A 25,724-nucleotide genomic window follows, 5' to 3' on the forward strand; every position below is an offset into this window, starting at 1 on the left:
TTTTTTTTAAAAAAAAAAAAAAAACAAGGTTTTTCACCTTTTTTATGCAAATCAGTTCATCCCATGTGGATAAGATTGAATCATGATTTAGAATTCAAGTGGGAAGTTGACCTTATCCAGGAGATGCTCCATCAAGAAACATTTAAGTTGGCATTTACTAAATGCAGTAAGTGTTGATGCTATTACTAACTTTCTTACAAATTAAAAATCATAATTATTTTTGTGTGTGTGTGTTTTGCATACCAGGAATCCTGGGTCACTTTTTCTCAGTGGGTCACTCTTTCTTAGTAAGTATCTATATATGAAGAATTACTACCAAAAAATGTTATTATTTTAAGTTTTATGATACCATTCCCCTATAACTAAAATATAAAAATGTATAAGTTGGCCTATTCATCATCCCTGTTCCTTTAATAAGCTATTAAAAACACTATCATTTCCATGAATCTCATTTTGCATATAATTTTAATCAGTCTGTTTCTAATCATGATTCTGAATTTTGCTGCATAACCAAAGTTTTACTACACAGACAACGGAACTTTAGAAATAAGTTAAAAGAAAGCTTTACTACACAGACAACGGAACTTTAGAAATAAGTTAAAAGAAAGCTTCACTCATTTTTCATGTTGATAGAGAGTAACAACTTTGTTACAACAGCTAAGTTTAAATCTTACAAAGGATGCTGAACATAGTTGTGGGCTTCACTGGATTTAAAACCTAATTAAGAAAAATTATGCATGCTATTCATTTTAATATTGCTAACAAAGAAAATTAATTTAAATTTTAAAGGATCCAATTTTGAGCACACCATGATCCAATTTAGAGCATAAAACTCATATTTTTCCCATGGTCTGCAATACGCCAGCAGGATATAACTTGTTATAAAGGGGAAAAATGGGTTATGAACTGTCCCTGGATTGCTTTCTGTGTTTTATAGACACATTTTCATAATATATTTGAGTGAGTTACCTGTCTTTAATTTCTACCTTTACAGTATTTTTATTACATTACATAAAGTAGAAAAGAAGACATGATTTTATTCACATCGTTATCTGGGTTAATACAAAAGGAGGTATAAATAACTCATAGATATCTTTTAAAATATAGTACAGCATATAATTTGATATTTGAGACAATGTACAAAGACCACTAATACATTCTATATTTGGAGAAAAAAGAAACAAAGTTTTTGTTTTGTTTGATTGGTTTTATCTTGGATTTCCCTTCAAATAATAAGCAAACAAAACAGGGTATTAAAAGTCTACTGAAAACTTACACTAAATAATTTGATAGACAACTTCAATAACTGATGAGGAAATACCTGACATGCCAAATGAGGTGAAAATTAATGGGATATTACAGGTTTAGTTTTCATGACATTGAAATTGTAAAGTTTAAGAGCAACAAAGGTACTTGGAGTTTGGCTAAGGATTATTTTATAATCTTCACCCAGAAAATCTATATGTTTAATTGTTCTAAACTGAAGAACAATTGGCCAAATACCAATGGACATAAAATCATTGACAGGAAGACTATATCTCACTTGCATTTGAAAGTCTAAAAAGTATAGTAATGCTTGGTAATGTCTGGGACTTATTTCTCTGAGAACTTACTTTTAGGTCCACAGAAACCAAAAACAGCATCACACACACACACACACACACACACACACACACACACACCAGTATTTTCACCCTTTTTTCACCCAAGTTTCTTTATCATAAACATAATCGAGGCTAATGCTGAGATCACTTCCAAATTGTTATAGCCATCTTCCAATTTATGCTGTCTTTCCTTGCTGAGCTCAGTCTGCACACTTGCTTACCATCAGTAGGGGAGGCAAGGCTCACAGCAAAGCAGCCTATTTTCTGAGAATCCCACCTGTTCAGCCTTGATATCTTAGTTGTTACTCAAGCAGTTTCCACGCCACTGCATTGTTTAATCAGAGCTCTTCCTTGTTAGGTTGTACTTGTCCATTTTCATACCTACTTCATTCACCTCCGAGCTTTTTGAGAAAAGAACCATTTCTGGCCAGTTTTTGAATTGAGGTAACATTGGTTTATGACACTGTATGTGATTTAGGAGTATAATTTCCCCGGTTCTCAGATATATATTCTCACAGCACATCCACCATGGTCCTCGGCCATGGACCACTTAACCTCCTCCACCTTTTCCTTCCTCAACCCTCCTCCCCTACTGATGGCCTCCGTTCTATTTCTTTTTTCAAAAATCTTTAGTATTCTTTCCCTGCTAGTAACTAATTAGACACTGGAATACATGTTTGTCAATTAAATAAATGAGTGAAATAGTAAGAAATATGTAAAGACCATGTTTTATTGCCAGTTTGATCACTCCCAGTCAAAAACAAAGCTTTACTCTTGGGGGGAAACCAGTGCTGGGCTTGGAGAGGAGTCAACTGAATAACTTTCCCCTCTTGCCCAGCTCTCACTGTAGAATTAAGGCTTTAAGATGTGGGGAGAGGGTGGTGGATGGAGAGAATAGTGCAGAGAAAATAAATGATTACTGGTGTCTGAGGTGGATGTGGTATGGTAACATCCATTTATATTACAGGGCAACCCCAATGTGAATTGAATGGTCTGGCTGTGGGTCCTCACCTGTGCAATTAAACGGACTTATCATAGAATTCAACTGCAGGCATACACACAAAAAAGTTTAATAATGGTTGATTTACAAGAGAAAGGGAAATGAAGAACTCAGGGGAAAAGAGAGAAAGAAGTTGGTTAATGCATCCTATCAGTTCTGCTGAACTGAAACCCCAATAGCATGCTGAGACCCAGCAAAAAAAAAAAAAAAAAACAAGAGAGAAGACAAGAGACCCCTAAAGCCCACATGTCTAGTTTTATATCCAGCCTGGCTGCTTAACTCTACCCTTAGGTCCCAGCAATCCTCCCTTTGATGATGATGGGATTTGTAGTTTCACTATTTGGGGTGGGGATGGAGTCCACAAAACCTGTATCTGTAGAGTTTGCTCAGAACATCTTTTCCCCCTAACATGAAGAGATGTGACGTTATATTTCTGAATCATATATAGTGTTACTTCTGAATCATATATAGTGTTGTAAACCAATGTAACCTCAACTGAACTTTGTTCAATTTCTAGAAATTCTGCAAGCAGATTGCTAAAAACATTATTAAAAAACATATCTAGGCCCTCCCTGGTGGCGCAGCGGGTTAAAGCACAGCACTGAGAATCTGAAGCCACTTCCGCATGAGTTCGATTCCCGCCTGCCGCCTGCCCCGGAGGAGACCACATGGCGAGCCAGACCTCTCCTGACCCGCCCACTGCTCCCCTCAGCAGTGTACTTCGTCAACCTGCCTGTTCTGCTCCCCACTCTGTCTCTGGTGAAGCCTCTCACCGTCCCTGAGCCTCTGGCCTGTACCCCAGTTCTGTATGAATAAATAAATAAATCTTAAAAAAAAAAAAAAACATATCTAAATTAATTATACCAAAAATTAAGCTAAAAATTAAACTCAGACCACTTCATTTGACTAGCGGTCTGATGACATGATTAATGCATTTCTATGCCACCATACAATCCTTTTGAATTTTGTATTTAGTGACATCATGTCCATAGCTCAAAATTGGCCTTGTGAGGAAAATTTGCATAACTAAAATTAGGAAATACCCTAATCAGAGTTCTCCTACCTCATTTACCAGAGAGTATTGCACAGATTCAAAGTCACAAATGTAATTTCTATGACAATTACCAAAATCACTTTCATTTCTCATTATGCATACTCTATACCAGATTAATGGATGGGGTTTCCAAGTAAGGGGTTAATGCAAAATGTAATTTTTATATTTTATTTTCATTGTTGTAAAATGCCATGTAATTATATTACTATGCTATACACAAATATGTTATCCTTATTAAAAATAAAAAATAATTATAAGTACCCAGAAAAATTAAACAAAAATTCATTTTAATTTTTCTCTTCCATCAAATGTCATTTCTATCCTCACAAATGAATAATTAGTAGTCTGCTATGAAATTATCCACATTCTTTCAACAAAAGTATTTTGTGAATAATAAGTTTTTACTCAAATTGTTGTTTTAAAGCACATATTGAATTAATATTTATTTTGTATCCTAAATTGGTGTTTTAGATCCACATCAACTTTAAGAAAGAAAAAATAATAAACCATACTCAAAGTGAACTATTCCATTGTGAATGGTCATTACTTTTCTATATCGATGTGCTTTCAAATGTTTTAATTTAAGCTTAACTAAAATATTAACTTTGAGCTAAATGAAATAAGTTTGTTTTAATGGGTAAATTGTTCAACTTTGCCTATAACTGTCTATTTGATACTGTTCATGTTGTTAAGTGGGAACTTGCGTAAATGATCTATTTTCTATAAGGACATTTTTCAAAGACCTTACTGAACTGGTTGTATAAAAGTTAATTCATACTGACTACGTTTCTTGGCAAAAGTAGAATATAAAATAAGCAGCACAAATGCACGGAGAATGAAAGAATTTTGATAACTTGACTTAACATTTAATAGATCCATCCTGGAGTTAATTAGTTCTCCTTAAATTCTGCTTGGTCTAGGAGCTCCTGTCTGGGAGAACATTTTTGGCAAGGTGAATCAGATATTCTAAGTAAGTTGATGATGATAAAATGACTTTCAGTCCTGACAGATTACTTACAATATTCCACTGGTGTATATTATGCATAATACATTTAAGAAATAAAATATGCAATGAAAAGTATCCTACAGAATAAATATACTGGCAGTAAAATGTACTAATGTTGAAATTTAAGGCACATTAAAAAAATGTGTTTTACTTAGCAAGGACTATAACATGATAATGTTAAACAGCATTCATATTCGTTAGGATTTTAGGACTATAGCTTATATTATTGCAAATATTTTTTTCTACAAAATTATTTTAAAGTTACATTCCCAAAAGTCTGATCCAATTAAAAATCAAGATTATAATTTTGATTATTGTTCCTCTAAAGTGTACAGTTCAAATTTTAAAAGAAAGATAAGGGTTGGCAAGGATAAAACATGAAGGCCCATGGCTTTTCTTTATACCAATCATATTACAAAATATCTCAACTCACTAGAGCAATTTTGTGCTCTAATATTTGTCAATTATTGCATAAATATATATCATAATGTTATTGTTTATATTATGTGTGGATGTATATTCCCACACTACCATTGATTACATAAATTGTATTGCTGTTTTATTCTCAATTCATTTCATTATTACAAGAGAATCCTGAGATTTGCTGAAAAGGGTAAGAAATTTGGGATCAGGAGATTGTTAATTTCTCAGTAATGGTGCAATTCTTGAAATATAACATTGTCAAAGCTACGGTTTTACTTGCAAAATATTTACTATATTTCTTTGCAATGTAGATACATATACATAATAGTGAAATAACTTTATAACTATTTGAACCAAGTCCTCATCAAGAAAAAAATGAATGACAAACTAAGCTATTTTTATTCATACTTTTAAAACATTGTCCAAAAAACCTCTATGCACAAGCCTGGTAATGATGAAATATCTTTAAGCCATTCTTTAAACTAAAAAGTAACACTATGAGTATATATTTATTAAAATAAATCTTCTATGATGACAATGTCTATTTCTGCTTTGTTGGGTGTGATCTTATGGAAGATGTGTTAAAAAAAAGGTATGGAATAAATCTTTCTGAAAAATGTCACATCAATTTTACTGCCTTTCCTTAGAAAATTGGGGATAATTCTGACATATTACATCTGGTTTATCCCACAATTTGGATATTGAGTTTTCATGTGACTTGAAATTGGTTTTAGTCCAAGTTTTAAAACTAATTAGACTAAGTTCATAGTCTAAAGTATTTTAAAGTCTTTCATTAAGTGGTTGTATAGGCAAGGATTTTGTATTTCAAGTAAAAATAGTTATACACAGTATAAGGTGTCTCTACCAAAAATATTAATGTATTTTTTTCCTTTATAAAGACCACATATTATTGATCTATGGCTCCTGTGAACTCCTTTAAACAACCTTGAGGACTCTTATATTGGGCATCATTTAAAGACCACCCAGAAACTCATCTGGTCCAAATATAATTACCATCTTGCTACTTGCTAGTATGCTTTTCCAAGTCTGCAGCTTATACAAAATACATTCATTTAAAAAGCAGCTCAATGTTTATCTTTTTATTAAATAAAAAAAAGAAATATTAGTGTAACAATTAGAAATTAGAAATTCATTATTATGCATAAGTGTACTCCATTTTCTAGTGAATACTGACAGACTGTTTTGATTTTGTGGCCATAATATCAACCCCAAATTACTTCAATAAAATAGGAGCACATATTAATACCATGAATATAATTTCTCTATTTGGAATGTGTTGACTTTCTTACTGTGGAACAAATTAGTTCTCTATTAACATAAAGGAATGATAGGTGAATAGATAAATAAGATATAGTTAGATAGGTAGATAGATAGATAGCTAGATGAGTTGATGCGATAATATGTTGTTAGTTGGAAGATTTATTCAAATGCAAAGAAATACTTCACATGAGCTAGAGTAACTTTGCAATTAGAAATCTGACTCTACATATCCACTTCTCTCTCCATGCATTTATCCATCTATCCATTCACCCATCCCTCCCTTTATTCCTCTGTCTACCCATATATTTACTTATACACCTATCTACCTAGCAATTTATTATCTATCATTATCATTCACAGAGTACTAATTTGCTAGATAGTAGTAGAGTTTCAATATTTCTATGTTCCCAAGAAAAGGGCTGAATCAGAGATCAGGTCAAAGTACAAATATGAACTACAGACCATTGGGAAATATGACCATAATTTAGAAAAATTGTATGCTCTTGCAATAATTGATCATGGATAGCTGTATTCCTTCAAAATATTCTTTATGATATGGACTTCTACTATGCAAAAGTATTTTAACCCTTTCAATATAGGTTTGAAATAACATAATGTAAATATAATTGCTTATTCTTAATTTATGGAACTAAATCAAATCTTCCTATAAATGGGAGTAATTAAGATATTATATTAAAATAAAATACACAGAAAAAAAACCTTGAATATTGTGAAATGTTATTAAGTGGGGAAATGCCTCTTTGTCCATAGAAAAACTTCAACATGATCCCTGAAGATCATTGGTAAGTTTTGGATGTCTGGCACTCTCCCCATGATGCCAGTGCTGAAAGACCACATCACACTTTCAGTATATACAGGTAACACCTATAATGATTTATATAGATAGGTTTCTGGTTTAAAAGGTGATGAGTTACTTTTAGTAGAAAACCTAAGCAAGAAAAATTATAAAGGAGAAAAATTTTCAGAAAGTCCTTAGACTTTAAATTTTTTATATACCAATGGAATACTACTCAGCAATAAAAAATATGAATTCTTGCAATTGTGACAACATAGTTAGAACTGGAATAGATTACACTAAGCAAAATAAGACAGAAGGAAAAAGAGAAGTACTGATATTTTGTTCATGTGTTGAAATATGGAGAAATGAAACAAAGAGTTAGACAATACAAAACCAAAAATAAACCCAAGAGAGTCAGTTAAGAGTAATCAAAATGTCTGCAAAGATGGATTCCTTTTTCAATCCTTAATGTAATAAAAGAACAATTTATTTTAGCTCTTAAGTAGAAAGGCTTTGCCCTTTTATTATTGAAGATACTAATGGCTATTGATTTCTAATAGTTGTTCATAACCATATTAAAAAATAATTTTCTAATTTTATCTTTATGCATTTCTTGTGTTACTTTGCTTTAATTTTTAAGTAAAATGAATTTTAAAGATTTTGCTTTCAATATCTAGTGAAGTGATTATATGAAATTTCTAAATGGAATTACTGATGTGTTATAGTGTCAATTGATTTTAATAGTTTAAATCAATATATACAATATATTAATATGTAATATTTAAGCTAAACATATTAATATGGAAATATTACAGTAGTATACTACATTTTAACAAACGTATGTGTTATTAAGTCTACTACACAATAAACCTTTGCATTTAATACCTACTCTGCCATCCACACCACCAGGAAACCACTAATTTATTTTAAAATGTTATATAAGCAGAATTTCACAGTATTTTCTTCTTTGTAACATATTCTCTTCATCAATATAATGCTTATGATATATATATATATATATATATATATATATATATATTGCTACATGCAATTGCTAATGCTATATATATGGTTTATGCTTTTTCAATATGGGACATTATCCCATAATCTATTTATTAACTCTCTTGCTGATATATATTTGGATTATTTCCAACTGGACTACCTTTCACAAAGCAATGAGAATTATTGTTCAAATATTTTTGTGGTCATATATGTCCATTTCTACTCAGTAAATACCCATGAGTAAAATTACATGGTTATAGAGTATGTGTATGTTTAATTTTATAAGAAATCCAAGAGTTTTTCAAATAACCAGACCAATAAGAGTTTATTGAAGTTCCTGTTGTACCACATTCTAGACAATGCCTGGAATTGTTAAAGTTCAATGCATTTTTCTAGAAACCGCTTGTCTTAATATCATATGCTTATGGAAATTTACCTATGCATTGAATATGATTTTTAATAATTGAGATCAGTCAAATCAAATGAAATAGGTACAATTTTGAAAATAGAAAAGTTTCCACTAGATTTTTTGAGTGTCCAGTGATTTATAAAAACATCTCAGAATTTCAACAGATTCTTTTATGATATAAAATACAGATGGAATTTTTCAAGTCTTAAATTCAAGTAAACTGTACACAAAGTCATTAATACAGAAAAAATGTTACTATACATTGAGTTATAGAAGTCATATTGCAGTTTATAACCTGTCTACTCTGTATCCATTTCACATCCTGATTTCAGTACAAGAAATCTCTGTGATCCCCTTTCTTTCCATTCCCAAAAGACATTGCTAAAATGAGTATACTTTTAACATAATAGCTTTATATTAATATCATCTAAGACCATTTTATGCATTCTTTTGCTAGGATACTCTTTCATTTTGCTTCCCACATGCACTCAGTGATTTAGAAAATGGAAGGGAATATTGCCCAGATATGTGGCAGTCAAGATTAATTTCAAACTTTATAAAATCCCATTTTATTGCATTTAAATTATTGAAAGTTTCCTCCAATCCAATAGAACATTTTAGTAGAACTGTGTATCTTCTTGAGTGTCAACAGATTGACTAATGCAGTTGAAGAGAACAAATCACTTCCATCATACCATAAAATCAGCACACACACATACATAATTAGGTAAGTAATCAAAAGTACTTGCTAAACAACAAAGTAAGATATGGAGCTGGTACTCTCAATAGGAAGAATTGCAAATAATATTAGACAACAGAAGACTTGTGTGGCTGTCTCAAAACTTCACAAGTGGACAGGAGTTTATCACTCATCACTATTTCCCTGATCCACCTTATCAGACCTTGTAATTCAAATATATCAGATCCCATGACTTGTGATAGTTTAGTATGAAAATTTACTTCTTACTTTCTTTGCTCATATTTTATTTCCCAAAATGTAAATGATTGTGAGATGGCTGTGATAGAGTATGAACAAACAGTTACTGAAAATAGACATAGTTGGGCCCTCCCTGGTGATGCAATGTGTTAAAGCACAGTACTATGAAGCTATCACAGCCACTGCAGCATGAGTTCTATCCCCAGCCAGGGAGGTAACCCACATGATGTGGCAGACATTTCCTCACCTGCCTGCTGCTCCCTTCAGCAGCGTATTTCAGTATATCTGCCTATTCTTCCTCTCTGTCTCTGGTCAATCCTCTCAACCCCTGTATCTCTGGCCTGTACCTCAGTTCTTGTATACATAAATACAATAAATAAATATTAAAAGGAAAATAGACATAAATGTAGAAAGTTTTCAGGGAAGAGAAACACTAAAACTAATATGTGAAAAATGAGCATTTTTCCCTCTAGGAGCAATAATTGAAATGAGATTTGGAAAGAGTTTCAGAAAATAAGATCTTTTGGAAAATGATGAATGAAAAAACAATGACTGAACTGAAACATTTTAGGGCAAACTTCAGTAAGTGGTAGTGATAGACGCTAGATATTAAGTGTATTATGAGGAAATTATACTCAGAGTAAAGATTATATAAAATTGTCAGGAAATAACTAGAACCAGAAAAATAATTTTCATTTAAAGACTTGATAATATTTTAAGATTGAAAAAGGATACAGAATGTAGGACTGGAAAGACCTTATAAGCAGAGAATCAAAACAGTGAGGCGTTTGTGTAGATACGGCATCTGAGCATTGCTTGCAGACAAGTCTTTGGAAAGAAGACAGACATTTGTTCCTTTGAGGTAGAAGGAAAAAACTAGATGAAGATAAAGGAGGGTGGGGGGAAGACTCACAAAAAAACAAGAACCACAGGTGTGGTTCAGAATTACTGTTTGTCTTTCCTTCCAGAAATAACCTTTGTGATAAATGAACTACAGTTTAATAACCATTTATATTTCCAATACCTGGCATATGTCAGGCCCCTCTATAGATATCAGGAGAAAGACTCAATCACTATTATTGAAAATGGAGGAAATTAGTTCCTCTGGGAGTAGGGAATTGGCTGCTCATTGACAGTGCATTTGGAACATCTGCTAAAAAGACCACGATAATGATTTTAAAAATAAGAGAGGAATAATGACAATTAGCATGAGAAGGAGTGTCAGAGACTCTTTGTCCCCGATCACGGATTATCGGGGGGCAGAAAAGGGAGAAAAGGGGAGTGGGCGCGAGGAAGACACGGGAATGAGAGTTGGGTGCAAGTCTTCCTGCTCTGCCTTCAGCAGAGGTTTATTTTATACACTTCAAGCAGGCAGAGGGATGACATTAGCATATGAAATGAGCTGAGATCACAATCACCTTTTTTCTAAGAATAGTATGGGGTCATTTTGACCTTTAGTTGAGATTATAACATTTTTAAAATCAATTTATCAAGGTTAAAACAGGTACATTAGATTCACAAAGTTTAAGACTAATATTACTATATTTACCACAGTGAAGATTAACCAAAATAAAGTCCCTTAAACATTATCTATTACTTAAGGGCTTTCATTCTCATAAAGACATCGTAGGGGGTAAAGTAAAGTGAGGGCAGGAGGAGGAAATTTCTTGTAAACCAAATTAAGGTAAGGTTCTTTGAAAAACTTGTTAGAAAGTTTAAGTGTGTTTTCTTGAAGTGTAGACCGTAGAAAACCTGAGTAGCTCTGCATAGGTGACCTGGGTGAATTTCCATATCTAAAGACTAGATAGTAGAAAGCTTGAGTGGTTATTTAGAAACTGAATAGAAGGCTGTGTGAATTAGAATGATAAAATTTGGGCTTTCCTCAGTCTGGCAGTGAGAGAGACTTTGCAGTAACAGCCATTTGTTTTTATTTATCATCCAGTTGTTTAATGACTTTTGACTTCAAGAGGAATTTCTCACCCTGGTGCAGTACTTGCTTGTCAGGGCCAGGTAGCGCCTTATGAGGCTGAGGCAATCCAATTGTAAACTGAAGGTTGCTCAGAATATATTTTTTTAATTTATTTATTTGTTCATACAGAACTGGGGTACAGGCCAGAGGCTCAGGGGCGGTGAGAGGCTTCACCAGAGACAGAGTGGGGAGCAGAACAGGCAGATCTACGAAGTACACTGCTGAGGGGAGCAGCAGCTTGTCAGGAGAGGTCTCCTGTGCCATGTGGTCACCTCCGGGGCAGGCGGGAATCGAACTCATGCGGAAGTGGCTTTAGCTTCTCAGTGCTGTGCTTTTAACCCGCTGTGCCACCAGTGAGGGCCAGCTCAGAATATTTTGATATTATGTTTATACAAAAAAAGGGAGGTCATAACACAAGTTAGCGTGGAAAGTCTGATTTTTCTGAGCATTTCCCCTCCATCCGTATTGTGTTGGTCAACAGAGGTTGCATAGCTTGTGTCAGAGGAGATAGTCAAAATGTTGTTTTTTTTTTTTTTTAATCAGCACCTGCAATTTGGAGAGCAGATGTAGAAGCAGATGATGGAGCCAATAAAGGATTATCACTTGAGTCTCTTTGGGGTGTCCTTGATGTCAGTACCTTTGGAGGTTCTGAGAGACAGATGACATGACTTTCTGTTTGTGGACAATGAAAGAAAGTGAAGCTGTAACTAGCCTTTGGATTTGGAGAACAGAGGGATTGTAGAAGACAGCACCACGATTCGCAAAGAACAGATCTGATAGGGTTATGACGGTGAGAAAGAGAAAGCATGTTTAAAAAAGTACTTGTCTTTATTTTTTTTTTCATTTTTTTTAAAGATTTATTTATTTGTGCATACAGAACTGGAGTGCAGGCCAGAGGTGTAAGGGCGGTGAGAGGCTTCACCAGAGACAGAGTGGGAAGCAAAACAGGCAGATCATGAAGTACACTGCTGAGGGGAGCAGTGGGTGGGTCAGGAGAGGTCTGCCGCGCCATGTGGATCACCTCCGGGGTGGGGGATCGAACTCATACTGAAGTGGCTTTAGCTTCTTAGTACTGTGCTTTAACCCGCTGCACCACCAAGGAGGGCCATACTTGTCTTTTAATTATTCCCTTTAAAGAAAGAAATTTCAAAATTTAAAACTATAGTGACACCTGAAATATAGATGAGATTATTTCAATTAAGGTTAAAACCAATAAAAAAGAGAGATTTTAATTTTATAGAGGTAGAAGGACCTGAGTCAGGGGCTAGAAAGTTCATCTATTTGGATGATGAAACGACTCATAGGACTAGGAAGGAGAGTAAATTATGGAGCAATGAAATGAGAAAGTTAGATAAAAGTAAAAAATAAATTGGTAGATAAGAAATGAGAAAAGGGCCCTCTCTGGTGGTGCAATGGGTTAAGTCTCAGCACTAGGAAGCTATCCTTACCCACTGCAGCACAAATTTGATCCCTGGCAAAGGGGGTGACCCACAAGGCACAGCAGACCTCTCCTGACCCACCTGCTGCTCCCCTCTGTAATGTATTTCAGTAGATCTGCCTGTTCTGCTCCCCTCTGTCTCTGGTGAATCCTCTCACCGGCCACCACCCCTCCACACCTCCGGCCTGTACCCAAGTTCTTGCATGCATAATTAAAAAATAAAAAACTTCAAAAAAAGTTAGAAAGATAGAAAGCTGTAGAATAATGAAAGCCAGTATGGAGAGTTCACAGGTTATGAAAAGGGAACTGGTGAAAGAAATGTCTGTGAAATCTTGACTACAAGTAAGTCATCTTTGACACTTCTTCCTTACCTACCTAGAAAAAATGATAGTGAAAAAGCCATTGAGGAAAGCCATTTTTAGTTATAGAAGAGATTTAGAAGACATTCTTGCAAAAATGTGGCCAAGAAAAGGAACATTAGTACCTATGATTTTCTAATTGATTACACAACAATATTAATGAGGACTGTCTTTAAAAGATTCACATTAAGCACAGAAGAGGTAATCAAAACATGAAATGCTAATAATGAATAAAAATGAATATATTTCTCAAAAATATTCCCAGTATTCCAAGGGCCATTCCTTAAATTAAAATAGCTTGTATGGTCTCCCCCCAAAATTCACAGTGCAGTGATGTGTTAACACTGGAAATATGAAAATTGGCATTGATATAAAATCTGGGAATATTATCCCTCAAACGTGTACTAAACTGAGTTTATTTGGGACTCCCAGTTTGCTGGTGAACGCAGGATGCTGACCTGCTCAGGCAAAAACATGTATACATTGATATTTTCATCCTAAATGTCTACAAGAAAGAAAAGATAGTATAAAAATAGCACATTCTCCCTGGTGGCACAACGGGTTAAAACCCAGCAATCCCTGCCCCAGAAGCGACCCACATGGCTTGCAGAACTCTCCTGTCTCCCCTCAGCAGCGTACTTCACCCATCTGCCTGTTGTGCTCCCCGCTCTGTCTCTGGAAGGTCCTATCACCACCCCTGCACCTCTGGACTGTACCCTAATTCTGTATGCCACGCATTATTCTGGCTTTTAACCTGTGTACAGCTTTGTTCTTTCCTGTTGGGATTCTAGCATCCTGAATACTAAAGGATACCATTTTCTGTATTGTTTCTGGTCAAATTGAATTAATGATAAATAAAATGTCAGTTTTAATTTTGTTGGTTTGGCTGTGCACTGCAGAATTCTTTAAGTCATGTTTAGAGTTTACACTCATTTTCTTAAAGATATAGTTCTGCCTTTCACTCAATTTGAGATGTTTTGAGTTATTCTTTTTTTAAAAAAGATTTATTTATTTATGCATAAAGGAACTGGGGTACACACCAGAAGTGTGGGGGTGAGATGTTTCACCAGAGACAGAGTGGGGAGTAAACAGACAGATGAGTGAAGTACACTGTTAAGAGAGAAGCAGCCCATCAGGAGAGGTCTGGCGCGCCATGTGGGTCACTCCCTGGCCAGGAATCAAACTCGGCAGTGGCTGCGGACAGCCTCACAATGCTGGGCTTTAACCCACTGTGTCATCAGGGAGGGCCCAGTTTTCAATTATTCTCTAGCCAAGTTTTTCGTTCCACATTCTTTTTCCTTTCACTCTGGGGCTCTCAGATCACAACTGTTAGACTTCTAATATTGCCCCAAAGTCCCTAAGGCTCATTTTAGTTTTATTTTCTATGTATCTTCTCTGTATTGTTCAAATCAAATAATTCCTATTTACCTACTTTCAGTATTTACTCTTAACTTTTTAAATTGAGATCACATTGGTTTCAGCACAGGCCATGATTCTATGTACAGGATCATGCCTCTTTGGGTGAGGTCCCCCAACATCCCCACAGTGGGGTGCCCATGGTCCTCCCCCACAGTGCCTCCTGCACACTCCCTAATGTTCCATCTTGCCCCTTGCCTGGTAGCCTCAAGTCTACAGTCAGATTATAGCATTTATTATCGGCTTGATTTTATCTGGCCCTTTGTATTTTGCTTTTCATTTCCACATCCCAGGGAAACCATCCAGTGTTTGTCTTTCTGCTTCAGATTTATTTCACTCTTTTCTCTGTCATTGCCATTCCGCTACTTAACCTACCCTGCTACATTTTTATTTGGTTGCTATTACTTCCAAATTTTCCATTTCAACTCTTTCTATATCTTCTATTTCCTCACTGAGGTCACCTACGTTTTCATGTCTAAAATCTGCACACAAAATGATTCTTTGGAACATTTTTAAAATGTCTTATTTAAAATGCATATTCAATATATTCAACATTTGTATGATCTCAGTGTAAGAATCTTTTGATTGTCTTTTCTCAGTTAGCTTTTGAGATTTTCCCTACTTTTAGTATGTTGAGTTGCTTTAGATTGTATCTTGGACATTTTGAGTTTGGTTATATGACTTAAGTTTCTGTATATCTATTTTTATTTAAATAGATGGTCAACTTATTTAGCTTCAAGATGCATTATCTGACTTGATTTTATGATCTTCTGCTTCATTTAGTTTATAAATCACCTATAGAAAGTCTGCTCCCCCCACCTCGTTGCCCCCACAGACTCCTCAGTTCTAGCTAGAGAGATCTACACCTAAACTTATAAAAGAATGACTTGTAAACTTAAAAAAAAAGAGAGAGAGAAAATACCAGTTCTGTACTAGAGGACCATAAAGGATTAAATTAAATAAGAGATGAAAAAGTAGACAAATACGGTCCTAAATATACATGTTCTCCTTTTCCCATACCAGTAAAAATGTCAATGCTACCAACAGATATTCAAAATAAAGAAAATGCTTCAAGCCTCCTTGCATGTAGTTGCAGCCAGGAGACTAACTCAGACTTTTTGGGATTTGATGAAATTCACCTGCCAAGTAGTGTCATTATAGAAAATCACATGACTTCAACTTTGCCTGTTCTTGCTGGTAGACCCTGGAGATAAGACCAGCATTTTAGGGAGTGATCAATGTCTGCCAGCTACAGGAAGATTGGGCTGCTTGTTTTAGAGACTGCAGCTGACATAGTTGCCTAGAATTTTGTGCCAGAAAATACTAAGAGCCATGTTTCTAAAGTTGAGGTTTTCAGTATTGTAATGCACAGTCAACTTCAGTTATATTTTATAGAAACAGTTTTATAATTGTGAATGTAAAAATTTAACATGATGGCTTCATTTGTACAATCATTTATATTTAGAGGCACCATGCTGAAAAAAATATATAGTATGGGGTTATTTCTCATTCTTCTTATTGTGAATATTATGGGTTTGTTTAAACTATCATATTTAGAACAGTAATAGCCTTAGTAATCAGATCACAAGTTTGTTAGACACTGCTATGTATGAAAAATACACCCAAACTTAGTCATTTTAAAATAATAACTATGTGCTCATGATTCATTGGCCCAGGAATTTGGACAGGAACAGACTGGGTAGTTTAATGCAATGTAACTCTGGTGTCAGTGACTCTTACCCTCTTCTCTGCTGGAAGGTCCAAGTTGACTCACATGTCTAGTTCCATGTGTTCATCCACATGTCCTCCCCTCCCCCCTTCGAAAAACTGGGCTCCCTCACAAGATGGAGGCCACCTCCTGCTTAGATGAAAGCTAATTTCATGTAAGAGGGAACTTACCAAAATAGGCAAAAAGAGAAACTGCAGGCCGCTTAAGGCCCATCCTTGAAAGTTACAAGGTGTCATTTCTGGTGATTCAATGGTTGAAAACAAGTCACAAGGCTTACCCATGTTTAAGGTAAAGAAAAAATAGATCCATGCCTTCTTAGAAAGGAGGGGTAAACAATTTGTGGCTATCTCTAATGCAAAAATTCACAGATTTCAGATATGAAGGTAAAAATATGAAGATAGGGCACATAACCATAATTGGAAAATGGAGGACAAAACAAACTTTTAATACAAAATCTTTTGAATTTCTGTGCAATATTAAAAAAAATTTCCCAGAATAATATAGAATTTCATAATGCTGCTGGAAGAATTTGAATAGGTCATTGTATAATTTAAATGTTATACCAAAAAGGTTTTAATAGTTAAATACTGCATTCTTTTTTCCCCCAGCCATATTGAGATGCAATTGACATATAAACATATAAGTTTGACCTGTGTAATACACTGATATGTACTATAACATAATTACTGCAGTCAGGTTAGTTAACATATCTGTACTGGACCACTAAGATTAATACTTCTTCAAATAGATCTCTATTTCATCATTCATAGATTGTTTGTTTATTTATTCATTTATTCATTTATCCAGCAAACATTTTGTGAAGGGTCTCATGAGCCAGGGACTATGTGCTAGACAAAGAAACTGTAACAATGAAGAGACAAGTTTTGCTTTCCTTCCTTCAAGGTACTTAGAACTTAACAAATTACCCCAACTCTGCATATTATTCAATTTAGAGCTTTGATAATGTGGAGTAACAGTCTTTGTTTAATCTATAAATGAGGAATTTTATGCAAAAAAGATTAATGTAACCTCAAACAATAAACCCTCAAATCAGGGATGCATTCAGTTATTCTATCAGAGAAGCATAATTTAAGGTTTTGTTATATCCCCTGTTCATACTACATCTTTGGCCCAGAGCATAAACCATGTTTGAACAAAAACAGATGCCTTCTCGCACACAGGACAGTTACATTTGCTCCATAACTCCACATGGGAACAGCTTCTCACTGCTTTGCACCCCGTCCTCAGTTCCAAGAACACATGAGCCTCTTAAAACAAAGTTGAAAATCTAGTGGCTTGCAAGTCAGCTGGCAGTGTGTCTGCATTTTTCAGCAGACTTGGATATGGGGGGAGCTTAGTATTCACTCCGTAACTGACCTCTCTGAGCCAAGTTCAGAGTGGTGTGAGTTATCAAGTCTGACAGCCTTTGGCAAGTCTTTGAAGACTGTAGGCCCAGATTCCCTTCCACATTCAGCTGGGATCAATTAGGATAAATAATAGTTCTTGCAATAGCTAGTTCCTACCATGCTTTTAAAAAGCATTCAGTGTGCAATGATGCAATTTATGACTTACCTGTACCAAGCTATCCAGCCAAAAGAAAATAAGATCAAATTGAAAGGTTAATTTCTCCTGAGTTTCAAAACAATCCAGGGGGAACTGGGGAAAGAGTTACCAAAAAGTCCAAGATTTCTTATTCTATAAATTTATCTATATATAATTAAATATATTAAACATATAACCAAAATATTATATTCCCAAGAAACCTGAATTCCCATCCCAAAAGCAATATTTTGAAAGTCTGGTTAAAACATACTAAACTCTCTCTCTCTCTCTCTCTCTCTCTCTCTCTCTTACACACACACACACACACACACACACACACACACACCAAAGAATTTTGGCATCACTTGGCAAACTAACAGACCTAATAAGGCAGATTTATTTTTCTAGTACAAAAGTCGAATTCAAGCATAGGTTCCTAGTAGAAAATAAATGGTAAGTACCCAGTGGAAGTGATACAACAACAAATGATAACTCTGTACAGCCAGAGGAAGGCCATATATATTAATGAGAATATCCCTGTTTCATGGAACCAAGTTTTGTTTTTATTGGGTGCTTCCCTTTATGTGGCCTGAGGGTAAAGCTCTGCAATCTCACGGCTAACCTTCAAAATTTGATGATATGCCAGAATTTTTTTTTCAACTTATTAGTTGTTACCAGAATCCTGAATTATCATGGCACCTCATTAACATATGACCAGGTTCTTACACAAAATGTAACTGCTCGTTGAAAGTAAGTTTAAATTTTGTTCTATATTTGCTTCACGAGTATTTCTGCTTTACTTGCGGTCTCCAATTTTGGCCTTAACCCCATATCTTTGTAATGGAAAATATTTATGTTAACAAGAATGGATTTTGTTCCTGCTGAATGCAGGGAATTCAGGGATGCTCAGACATACTCCCAAGACTAGGAGTTGAGCCTGGATGGGTTAAATGCTCACAGATCCTCTCAACTTATGGAGTTTCTGGAGCCAAGTGATAGGATGATGTCCAGTGGGCTTGAGATCTCCAAAGCTATTAGCTGTTAATTATGTTGGTGAGTATCTAAAACTGATTATAGACAGTTTAAGACATAGTTAAAGCAGCTCAAATAAGTAATGCACATAATAATTTATTGCATTTTGATGTAAAGAATCTGCTATGGCTGATGGGTGTGTGAGCACAATACAGATTCATTTCTATACATTCTCCAGTGTTGGAATCTTTGCAATTCAGAGCATTAGATATTCCATTTTTGCAAATAATTTTTGTGTAATTGAATTGCAAAGTTTCATGAAAATGTGTATTAAAATCCAGGCAAGGCACTCCCTGGTGGTGCAACGTGTTAAAGCACAGCGCTAAGAAGCTAAAGCCACTTCAGCATGAGTTCGATCCCTGCCTGCCCTGCAGATGATCCACATGGCGCGACAGACCTCTCCTGACCTGCCCGCTGCTCCCCTCAGCAGTGTACCTCATTGATCTACCTGTTCTGCTCCCCACTCTGTCTCTGCTAAATCCTGTCACCGTCCCTGCACCTCTGGCCTGTACCCCAGTTCTATATGGATAAATAAACAAACCTGAAAAAAAGAAAAGAAAAATAACTATAGAATTAAAAAAAAAAAGATAATTCTAAAAGAGTGATATAAATGGCAGTTACCGGAAGAAGAAAGGAAAGCTACAAAATCTCAAAAGAAGATTTTATTGGAAAGTTATAACTGATACATGCCATTATCCAACAGATGTCAGGGAGAGGAACAGAAAGCTGAAAACTGGAGCCCTGAGAATTTGAAACTTATGAGCAAGGGCTAAAAGGTAAAGTGGAAAGCAGGTTAACTAGCTCACAATCATCATCTTTAAATAATTAAGAAACGACTTTAGTTACAACATTTTGTAGCAAATTTTAGTTATGAAATATGATAGTCATCAATTATGTTGGCTTGCTTATCTTTGTAATTTTCTTTTCATTATTTCAATAGAAGCTAGTTATACACTTGGGAAGAATTCCTTTGGTCACACACTCTGTCTATTTTGCAGATTTCCTAGAGGCCAACACCTGCAGACTCCCTCTGCAGTGGAAAGATAGGTCCAGCGTTTGCTTTAAAAATATGCTTGTCTTTTTCATTGATTTGTTTTGACTTTTATAAACATAACCTTATCCAAAAATTAGATCTAGTTCTCTTCCTTATTCATGTTCTCATCCACTCACATTAATCCTTGAACATTTTTTATTCACCCTCCCATTTTTCTTTTAATTTTTGTTTGAGGCTTAGTGTTTAATGGTCAAATCAATGTATGTGTTTACGTAAATGCAATAATCTCCAACCTTGAGCTGCTGGCTTAAATTTGAAAGGTGCTATTCTCTAGAATTTATATTCAGAAGTAGGAAAGGAAATTGTTTAAGCCATCACCAACTAAATGTTGGTGGTGGGCCAATGTTGCCAGTGATGGCCCTCAATGAAGCAGCCACCCAGGATGTGAGTGAGCTCTTATGTGTTCCCTGCCCACAAGAAGTGGTGAGCCAATTCTGGGTTTACACCTTAAGAAAACCTGTTACCTTCCAATTTTGTGCTTTTGGGAACCCTGAGTCATCAGGAAAGGTGTCTAGTTTCCAAGGAGAGAGTACGGGAGATGATCTCTCCATTTCCATTTGAACCTTCCTCAGATGCTAACTGCAACTACAGGAGAGACCCCAACTGAAATGCAGGGAAGATGCACACTGAGAAGAATTAGAGACTCAGGGATGAAGAAACAAGTGAAAATAGAAACAAATATATAAAGAATATAACCTGTCAGTAATGCAGTCTAATCGCATTGATGCTCATAAGGTAGAATAGAAATTTCTCAATTTGATAGATTAATTTGGAATAAAAGGAGAAGGAAGAAGTATTCCTACATTAACATTATACTCAGTAAAAGACTGGACCTATCCTGCTTAAGATCAAGAACAGGGAATGGTGTTCATATTTTACCACTTTTACCAGCACTGCACAAAAAGAACTGGCCAGTAAAATGTTACAGACAGATAATAGATAGAGTGATCAGTACATATATGATAAGTAGGTGGACAGATAAACAAATACATGCAATGCAGGCTGGTTTGCAATGATAACTAGTATAGAAAATCCTAAACAATCTGAAAAATATCTCCTATAACTCAAAAGTAAATTTAGAAAGACTACAAGGTACACGGTTAGTACATACATTCATTTGAAATCAATGCAATTTTAATAAATAATTACAAAATGAAATTTTATTATGTACCTCATGCAACAGTACTGTATGAGGCTGAATAATATCACCCTAAAATTCATGTCTTCCCAGATGTTAGGAAAGTATTGTTATTAGTGGATAGGAGCTTTGCATAATTAATCAAGTAAAGACGTGGTCATACTGTATTAGGAAGAGTCTTAAACCAATACAACTGATAGTCATATAAAGTTGAAGAAGTTTGAATACCGACGCACAAAGAGAACACCATGTGAAAACAGAGGCAAAGATTTCATCAACAAGCCAAGGAACACCACAAGTATTGCCAGTTTCTATCAGAAGCTAGGAGCAAGGTATGGAAAATGTTTCTTACATAGATTCCTGCTGAAATCTCAATTGTGACAGAATGGATTTATCTTGCTTTTAAGCTACCTCATTTATGGGGACACCCTGGTGGCACAAGGGGTTAAAGCACAGTACTATGAAGCTATCCAAGGCTACTGCAACACAAGTTCAATCCTTGGCCAGGGAGGTGACCCACATGGCATGGCAGGCCGCTCCTGACCTGCCTGCTGTTCCCCTCAGCAGTGTATTTCAGTCAATCTACCTGTTCTGCTCTCCATTCAATCCCTGGTGAGTCCTCTCACCCCTGGCCCATATCTCTGGCCTACACCTTAGTTCTTGTATGCATAAATAAATGAATCTTTAAGAAAAAGGTTATTCCGTTTGTGTCATTTTGTTACAGCAATGTTTGAAACAAAGGCAAATATCAAACCAGTGGAATTTTATTTATTAATTGATTTATTTTAAGAAACCAGCCAGGGGATTCCTAAAGTTATATGTAAAGACAAAGAACCTAACATAGTCAAGATATTTTTTAAAAGAGTTGGAGAATTTGCAGAAGCCGATTTCAATATTTATCTCAAAGCTACAATAAGACAATCTATTAAGGCATAAGTACAAGGAATAATATATCTTAAAGTGTAGAGTCGATCGCCAATTATTTATTTTAATTTAAGACATTTAAGAAAGAACACAAAGTCTCCTCAATAAACAGTTCTAGAATTGCATATCCATATTTTAAAAAACTGAATATATATTCTTACCTCAGACCATAGACAACATAATCTCAAAGTGGGCTGTAAATTTAATGTATAGCTGATAATATAAGCTTCACAAAGAAAACATAAAAGGTCTTTATCACCTTGGTGAGATATGAGAAAAATTAATGAATGGAATAAATTCATTGATTCATCCCTTAAAACATGGGATGAGAACTTTGATGCTGCTCTTAGCAATTATTTATTTGAGTTGATGTCAAAAGCACAGGAAATAAAAACAAAAAGAAACAAGGGACCCTCCCCAAAACTAAAATCCTTTCACATAGCATAGGAAACAAAGAATAAAAAAAAATAAAAAACCTATAGATTGGATGAAAATATTTATAAACCATCTACATGTTTAGGGTTAATGTCTAAAATAGATGAGTCCCCTATGACAAAATAGTAAAGAAACTATCTGAGTTAAAAAAAAAAAATGAGCAAAGCACTTGAATAGACATTTCTTTAAACAAGACAGGCAAGTGCCAGCAGGCTGTCCTATATCACTGATTTTTGGAGATTTATAACTGAAAACCTCACAACTTACATTAGGGAAAAGGGGTAAGAAATGGCAAGTATATGAAAAAAATGTAATCTGTGTAAATTCCTCATCTTGGGTTGTAGAATGGTATAGCCATTATAAAAAATGTATGTGGGTTCCTCAAAAAAAAATTAAAATATTAATACCATATGATCCATAATCCCAAAGTGAATAATAACATGATCTCCAGATGCCCTTTATCACAATAGACAAGGTATGGAAAAACCTAAAATGGGCCCTCTCTGGTGGTGCAGCGGGTTAAAGCACAGCACTAAGAAGCTTAAGCCGCTTCGGCATGAGTTCAATCTCCGCCTGCCCCAGAGGAGATCCACATGGCGCAGCAGCTCTCCTGACCCGCTGGCCGCTCCCCTCAGCAGTGTACTTCCTCGATCTGCCTGTACTGCTCCCTGCTGTCTCTGTTGAATCCTCTCACCACCGCATCTCTGGCTTGTACCCCAGTTCTGTATAAGTAAATAAATAAATCTTAAAAAAAAAACAAAAACTAAACTGAAATGTCTATCGACAGATAAATCGATAAAGAAAATGGTGTGTGTATATATATATAGTGTATATATATATATACATATATATATATATATATGTATATATATATATACCCATGTACAATGGAGTATTATTCAACTATCAAAAAGAAGGAAACCCTGCCATAGGTAACAAGATAGACCTACCTTGAATACAGCCTACTTTTAGTGAAGTAGACAGAGAGAGATGGATAAATATTGCACAATTCCCCTCATACTATTAGAAATCTAGAGCAGTCAAATTCATCATAGAGTAGGATGGAGAATAACATGATATTTGCTAGGAGCTAGAAAGGGAAATGAGGAATTCTTTTCAATGGTTTAACAGTAAAATATGTGTACCCTCCCTGGTGGTACAGAGGGTTAAAGTGCAGCACTGCAAGCAAGCTGCAGCCACTTCAGTGCAAGTTCGATCCCCTGCCTCAGAGGTGACCCACATGGTACCCTCAGCAGTGTACTTCATAGATCTGCCTCTTCTGCTCCACACTCTATCTCTGGTGAATCCTCTCACTGCCCCTGCATCTCTGGCCTGTACCCAGAGTTCTGAATAAACAAATAAATAAATAAATCTTTAAAAAAATAAAATATGTTATACACAATTTGCTCCCAATAGTTAATAATATGCTCCTACACATTTAGAATATCTTGTTTGCATATTTCTTGAGGAGGAAAGAGGTGAGAAGAAGGAAAAAGAACAGCCGTACAAGAAGGTATAGCGAAATTTTGGGATGGAGGGAGATCATTTATGTAAGATAAACACAAATAATTGATGCTATCCACATTGCTGTGGAATATTAGTTACTCGTGTATGATTGGTAAGGTTTAACTGACCAAATTCAACCATTCTGGCATACATGGTCATTATACACACACACACACGCACACTATTTAATGTTGGCTTATGTTGCTATTTTTCTCCTCGAAGTAGAGGAACCCCTCCTTCAGGCACTGTTACCTCCGTGCGCCCACCACCAATGGAACCAGTGTCCACAGCTACAGCCCACTAAACTCCCTTCCCTCTTGCTTCTTGTCCTTCCCCAACCCCTTTGTTTACCCCCATGTTCTCTTGCACTCCCTCTATTTACACTTTCCTACAGTCAGGTTTCAAGGGTTAGTTTTTTAGTTTGGCTTTCTCCCTTTCCTTTGTTTTCCTATATCCCAAGACTCTTACAAATAGAAAGAGATAAAAAAGGTCTTTACAGATCAGATGAAAATGAAGGAATTTGCAAATAGTAGACACCCCACAAAAAATAGATTGAAACGAATCTGATAGCTAATCCAAAGAGAGTAAGATACACAGAGAGCTGAACAAGGAAACAGAACAAGAAAAGCTAAGGACAAAATGATTTCGATGGATTTCCATACCTTGTCTCTCTCGTTGGAAGCTATTTTCAAAGTGTCAGCTCTAGACTGTTCTGAGGCTGCTCAGATGATCTTGTTGCTTGCACTATCAGTAACAGCATTTTTTGTGACTCACTCTTGATTAAAATAATCTCAGGGTTTTAACTATAATATTGAAGCCTTACCATGTAACTATTTTAACTAAAGGATTTGCTCTCATGTCAGGGTGGGTGAAGTTTGAGGTGTCAGTGTCACATCCAACTGATAGTAACAACCAGACAGAACCTATGTGAGAGCCAAGAAACAGCTCATTCTATCATATTCCTTCCTGTCTCAAGCAAAGACATAATTAGGAACGGGATTTAATGGAAAATAGCACAGACTAGGCCGATGCTAGAAAGTTTAATAGTATTGCTTTCTAGTGGAAAAAAAAAATTAAATTTATAGGAAAGCATTTCTAGAGTCCCCTAAGCAGCAAATGCAAGTTATGTTAGTGTATTCACTATTATATTTGCTTACATCTAACCAGAAATTAATAATCAATTCTAAGAATCCTTCCAAACATGGATATTCGAAAGCCTAACGCCAGATTTAGGATTTGAAGGCCTCCTGCTAACACTGATATGACTGAGGATAAATAGAAAGTCATTGGCTTATGCTGTAATCCTTACAGAAAAATGAGTCATGCCAAACATTGTCTAATTTGGGAAGAAGGCAAGAGGAATAACAATGAAAATAAAAGAAACTTGTTCTTTTTATTAAGGGATTATATTTTATTATCAATGACTACCTACAGTTTACCAATTTAATAAACTCAATACTTAATAAAGCCCTTGAAAATACTAAATTTAAAACAGTTGCATTAAAAATACTGTTTCGCCTCAAGCTGCTAAACATGGAGCTTCCCTACAACCCAGCAATCCCACTCCTAGGTATCTATCCAAAAGACACAAAAACACTGATTGAAAAAGATACCCATGTTTATTGCTGCTTTATTTACAATTGGAAAAACATGGAAGCAGCCCAAAT

This window comes from Condylura cristata, unplaced genomic scaffold (genome assembly GCF_000260355.1).
Source record: "Condylura cristata isolate star-nosed mole 26May11 unplaced genomic scaffold, ConCri1.0 scaffold00003, whole genome shotgun sequence".
Lineage (NCBI taxonomy): Eukaryota > Metazoa > Chordata > Mammalia > Eulipotyphla > Talpidae > Condylura > Condylura cristata.